Here is a 6,664-nt window from a genome sequence, read left to right as displayed (position 1 = left end):
TCTTACATCCCTCATAGTAAAACTACCTGAGTTTAGACAATCAATCTGCCGTCGTAGAGAAAGCTTGGTGCAGACCTGAATAAAAACCCCGAAAACGTTTTAAAAGAAATGGACATTAAAACTTCAACAACACTCTTAGCAAACTTCCTTGCGAGATTCCCTATAAAGTATGGAAGAAAGTGCCATTGGAAAATTGGATTCAAAAAATGAAGACAGTAGAAGAGATAAAGGACAAAGAAGCAATCTCTCCGATGTTTCAGGCAGAAATGGCAGAATTTTCTGGACACGTGGAAAGGGTAAAACAACAGTTCTATGAGCTACGACATTAAAAGGAAAATCCCCCTTCTTCAAATGGACTTTGCAGAAAATTTTTCATGCCGTTGAGGTACAGACAGCTTACTGGAATCAAACGGCAATTACCCTTCATCCAATTGCCATGTATTATAAAGAGGAAAAAACACTAAATCATAAATCAATGGTCATTATTTCAGACGAAACTAATCATTCTGCATCTTCAGTTTGTGCGTTTTTGGATGTCCTAGTCCCAAAACTAAGGAACTGGACGCGAACATTCGTTACTGGACAAACTCGCCATCTAGCCAGTACCGGAACAGATTCGTGTTGCAGACCATTGCAAAGCACGAAACCAAGTACGGCATAAAGACAATATGGAATTACTGAGGCCGGTCACGGCAAAGGGTATTGCGATAGGTTGGGGGGGGGGGGGAACGAAACGCCTTGCTGATGAAACTGTTCGCCAAGAAAAAGTTCTGCTAACAACTCAAATATGAAAGAAGTTGATTTCGTTTTTGTGGGAAGGAGGTGTGTGAGAATAAGAAAGCTTAAATGAATAGTCACCCCATTAAACCTGTTAAAGACACAAAAAACTCCATGCTGTCGTTGGGGTTTCAGAAAATTCATCACCTACCAGAGTAACAAGCTGTTACTGCGACCTTTGTCTGGCAGGTATGTTCTGCAACACGTGGGTTTCTGTATCCTTAAAACATTGCTGTGACGTCAAGCCTTTGTTCTTGCAGTCTAAAAATTTACCTGTAGCCGTCCGATAATAATAGTTACCTGTCTGATAATATGTTATCGGACGGCAATGATAACAAAATCGGACGGTATTTAAAAAATAAAAAGAAGAGTGAAATTAAGATTAAATATGTCCAGAAACCCCCAATAAAAATGTTAGGAAAAAATTCAGGGAAACCAAACTCAAAGGAAATTAAGTTGATCACAATACAAAATAGCAAATCCTTGAAAAGAAATCCGAGTTTAAACCTTCCACAACATTAATTTTCACTCTTTAAAAGAGTTTTTGATTCAGCACTTTGAATAAGCGAATTTAAATCCATTTCTGAAAAAAAGATTCTGCAATCTCCTTTTATGTTTGTTCCCCGATGGCCACACTTTCAAAACCTTGGAATATCCATTATCTAAGCTAAAAATTCAGCTAGGGTAAAAATCCGCATTTTACTTGCCATGATGATGGTTAAAATATCACCAAAAATTATGTCAGTATCAATGTCAATTTATGCACATCATAAATGAAAATGTTCCCCCAAAAAATCTTTCACCACCGTACCCCTGTCCTGCTAAACGAAACGACTGCCATTGAATGAATGAAATTAATGAAACAAGAGTTCACTCACTTTTTTTACCATTCACTCATTTCTTTTATCTACTTATCAGACGGGTAGAAAACAATGGATGCTTGAACTCCCATTGTGTTATTATCGGACTCCTCCAGGTAACTTTTGGACATTTAAATGGCAATGTTTTAAGTAAGATATATGCCTCATACTATTCTAGTTTTCGGCCCTAACGGGCCTCAAACAGTCTGATAATTTTACATATAGAACAGTATTCGGCGTATATCCATTACATAGAATCGAAAGTAAAAGGCACTAGAAGTACCGTGATGATAGCATCTGCTGGTGAAAGTATTATTGTAGGCGATAAAACAGTGGAAAAGGATCCAGAGAGACAGGAGGAATGTTCGGTCCTTCAGAATGAGCATCCTTTTGTTAACACACAACAGTTACTCAGCCGGCCAGAAACAGTTCCTGGGTCTTAATCTAGATTCTTAATCCATATGTCGCTAATTCGAATCACACTACGGGGGGACATTTCTTTGGATGAGATCTTATAAAAACGAGGTCGCATTAGGTGCAGGTACCTAGTTACCTCATTAAATGGTACCGCCTCAAGATAAATGAAAAATATTGAAGCTTGCTCTCCCAATAAAAACCTTAAAAACTTTGTTTCCATTAATTTTCAAAGAAGAAAATACATAAAATACAATGTCCTTGATCATTTCGAAAATAAACAATCTGTTCTGTTATGAAATCAAATTAAATCATCGGACTCACACACCCCTTCCGAATCAAATGGTAGTCCCCTTACCATAAATCCACATTTGGTATGATATACGAGTACATGAGTTTTCAGCAAATAGTAAAGGATGTATTAACTATGACAAAAGAATTGACCTACATGTATAGGGGAGAACAATTTTTCGGAAAAAGTGACATTTAAAAATTAATCGTAATTTTTTGTTTTCTTCCATATATATGTCTAAATTTTTCATATTTGTATTTTTTACCTCTAATTTGTTATTTACAACTTTACATTAAACCTCCAAAGTTGACCAAAACACAATTTTGTCCGTTAAAGCGTTCATTTTTGTATGAATTTTTGTCTAGAAGTCCTTTAGAACAGGCCTGCCCCTACATGAAATTGTGATATTTTGATGGTTGGAATGTAAGAAATAATTTAAGATAGGATTCTTGTAGGGGCACCCCAACCCTAGGGTCGAAATTCACGAAAAACCTACAAAACATAAGGAAACCTGATTTTGATAATCTGCTTCAAATTTATATCTTTCATTCTTTTAGTCAGACTAGCTCATTTGATATATGTGTTGACTTTAAGAACATGGAACCTTTCTTTTAAAAGTCGGGGGTTCGAATCCACCTGGTACCACACTTTTAAAATTCTAAATTTCGCCTTTTTAGAGACTTTTTTTTTTTTTTTGGATGGAATTGTGTATTTTTTTTAAATTGTCTATCGCTTGTGCATGCCCATTCTTCATATAAGGAACACTAAAGAGATATCAAATCGTAACAATCCAATGTACAGTTGTCAGTCAGGCGGAACAAACCTCGAGCAGTATGAGCACACTTTCTCCAGGACAAGAATGTCTCACTCTGTGTTACTCGATACAGGTAATCTTGGCAGGATTGAGCTGCGATAATTTCAATTGTATATATTCCTTAGAATTTAATCACATTGATTTTGGCAACACATGTCATTAACTGTATTCCCTTGGATATCATTTAGGCCTATACATGTATAATTTGCACACATTAATGACATTTTTATTATATCCACGGAATAATAGCCTAGACATTAAGAATAGAATTTTAGAGGCAGTAGATATTACCAATATGCACAATGAGAAGTAAAGACAAATACCAATTATTACATTTGGAGATAAACTCAAAAAATCAATTAAAGGCTTCCTCCTACTTCTACTCACTTAAATAAAGATTTAGGAAAAACAAATTTGTGATATGTCTTCAGCCTAATGTCATTAATCAGAATGTAAATCGACAAGCTTTTTGTAGAGAAAAAAACCAAGCCTGGTCCTATAGGTCAGATCCCTATTTATAATGAAGTGATCCTTTAAATAAATAAATACAATCATTTATTACAGTGATATTTTGCAAAACAGTTTTTATTCCAATTCAGCAATGTCAATTTCATCCCTAATTAAGCGTCATCTTGAAATCGTTAAAAACCCCTTTGTCACTCTATTCCCTTAATGAACGGGTTACATACACTGCAATTTGTAACTTAAATACAGAAAGTAAGGCACTGGAGCACTAGACTTCTTGCAGACGATAACGTGCTACGTCAGCACGTGTTTTTTTTCAGGCAATTAGACAACCTTTCGTGAATGAAAGGAAAGCAGTGTTTATCAAAGTGCATCAGACTTTTAAACTGAAAATCAAAGAATTTATTTTAAGTGTAGTAATTGACATCTCATTACCTGAAATCATTTATGATTGTCTCATAGGAATTGACTTTTAAGAAAATAAGGACTATTCATTCAGTGCCATAAATGATTCGGTCTGAGCGGTTAAAGGAAATATTTTAAATTTGGAAATAAGTTGTTCAAATTGCAATGAAGAGACGTAAAACGTACGTGTTTAAATAATTCATTCAGCAATATTATTCTTCAGGGTAATAAAAACAGTATAATATCTGGGTAACATTTCAATCTTTAAATTAAAGTGAAAGTCCATCAGCGCTATTTAATTTAACTTTAATAATATACATGTAATTATTCAAGGACTATTCATTCAGTGCCATAAATGATTCGGTCTGAGCGGTTAAAGGAAATGTTTTAAACTTGGAAATAAGCTGTTCAAATTGCAATGAAGAGACGCAAAACGTGTTTAAATAATGCATTCAGCAATTTTATTCTTCAGAGTAATAAAAAAGAACAGTATAATATCTCGGTAACATTTCAATTTTGAAATTAAAGTGAGAGTTCATCAGCGCTATTTAACTTTAACTTTAATAATATACATGTAATTATTCAGATACAGATCTACCCATATATTTATTTAAATTATTACATGTACCTATAAATTTCATAACTAAAGAAACAGATTATTATTTACATATGTAAAATAAAAAGTATTTATTCAAGATACCCAGTAACGGATAAAAAAAAAATATGAACAAAAATTCAAGCAACCGTATCAATAACAACAAAAACTTACAATACAATGTATCCTAGTTTACCCATGTTAACATTAAGTATTGATGTACAATGACGAAGGAATGCTTGAATTCATCAGCACAATATGCTCTTCAAAATGAAACAATAAGATAACATATCGCAATCAAGCTATGAAAAGTAACAAAACAAATCAGGAGTAGAGCAAACGCGGATGTAAAAACATCAAAGGTAGGATCGGGTGTCAAGGACAAGAAAGCATTCCCTGTCGACGGGTCAAAGCCGCCTTGTGTTCCTTGCCATGTTCAGGAAAGCGGGAAAAAGTTTATAGAAAAACGTGTAATTGGTTCCTTTGATTCTCTTTATGCCATTTGTATTTCTGTGGACCTTGAAGGAGAGCGTCTGACTCGATCACATCCTCTGTCTACTACATACTTAAACACATGAAGATACTGTCTATTAAATATACAGTATAAAAAGCAGTTGATGGAGAGATTGCACCATAGCAATAGATTTGAAATGTTTCTCATGCTTCTTACATGTGGAAAGTTTTCATCAACGTACCAAAAAATGTCGACAATGGACGCCGGAAGTATGAACATAATCGAGAAGATAACAATACTGACTAAAGTTGCTGTGAAAATCCTCTGCGACCTCTGCAACTCGATTTCATGATATGTGTTGGAACTCATTTTTCTAACTTTTCCCGAAGACTGAAGTTTCATTACCAAGTATACATTGACCACAGACAGGATAATTAACGGAACAAAGTGAAGAGCGCCGTGGAAAATATTTCCATGTAATGGTAAAACAGACTCAGACGAAATTCAGAAACTCTTATTCGTGTCGTATGTCCTACTTCGAGGATTTCATAGCAGAAAAATTTTGGAACGCAAATTATAGTCGCAAATGTAATCACTGCAAAAATTTTGATTTGTGTTTTTAATTTCCAGGACCTGCTGCGCCTTGACCATTTTGAGTTCCTCACAAAGAAAAATCTGTCTATCCCCATAACCACCGTAATCCATATACTACATGTAGTGAAAAAATTCACCATAGGCAGGAAAATATACAGCGAATACCAAACCCAGAAATAATCTGTGCTCCCAACACCAAACAACATGTATGGAATTGAGAATAACAGCGCCATAAGGTCAAAGAGAGTTAATGCCTTCAGATACATGTAGGAGCCCTTTTTCAATCTTCTGTTTGAAAGGACGACATAATTGATGATATTTCCTACAATTCCAATGGAACAGATGACAGGTGCGATATACCTGTTGCAGATGTTTTCGATGATGGAGTCTATAGAATGTACTGGTGTGTCGATAGTTTGGACGACGCTTGAGTTCTCCGAGAGACCGGACATAATCGTGGTGTTCGCCATGGTTTTCACACACAGGTTTCAATAATCTACAATGATGAACAAATCGATTTCTAAGTAATTTATATATATATTTTACTTTCATTTTTGAAATCGCTTGAAGCAATCAGCTTCTGTGGTAATCGCACTTAATAATGCAAAGCTGATAGATCTTGAAATAGAATGGAGAACTACAATTAGATAAGGTACTAAAAGGTTTCATGTATTTCATAAAGAACCTGAAAATGAAGTCATCATCATTAATACTCCTAACCTGATTGGTTAGAAATATTTCACTGATCTTTCTGTATACATATTCAACCGCTAGTATGATAAACTTGTGAACCTACAGTGTACCTGCACTATTTCGATTTTCTCCAGAAAATAATGTACATGCATATCCATTTTTAGTATGAAGAAGGTGCATTAGAAGTATTCATTTCATTGCTAGGAATGAGCATAAATTCAGTTTTATAGCTATGATCAATAACCTACAGGTGTTACGTAAAATCCTACGTGTAGGTCTTACATTTTACATCTTATGTAAA

At 34.7% G+C, this 6,664-nt stretch overlaps 1 pseudogene; it reads right to left on the bottom strand.

Annotated features, from left to right (window-relative positions):
• Window positions 1–4,923: 4,923 nt before the first annotated feature.
• On the bottom strand, window positions 4,924–6,140 carry LOC134248765 (probable G-protein coupled receptor B0563.6; annotated as a pseudogene).
• Between the last annotated feature and the right edge of the window lie 524 nt (window positions 6,141–6,664).

The sequence above is a fragment of the Saccostrea cucullata genome, unplaced genomic scaffold (genome assembly GCF_032062105.1).
Source record: "Saccostrea cucullata isolate Sc308-1 unplaced genomic scaffold, CSIRO_AGI_Scuc_v1 ctg1954, whole genome shotgun sequence".
Taxonomy (NCBI): domain Eukaryota; kingdom Metazoa; phylum Mollusca; class Bivalvia; order Ostreida; family Ostreidae; genus Saccostrea; species Saccostrea cuccullata.
This window is presented reverse-complemented; position numbering and strand designations above follow the sequence as displayed.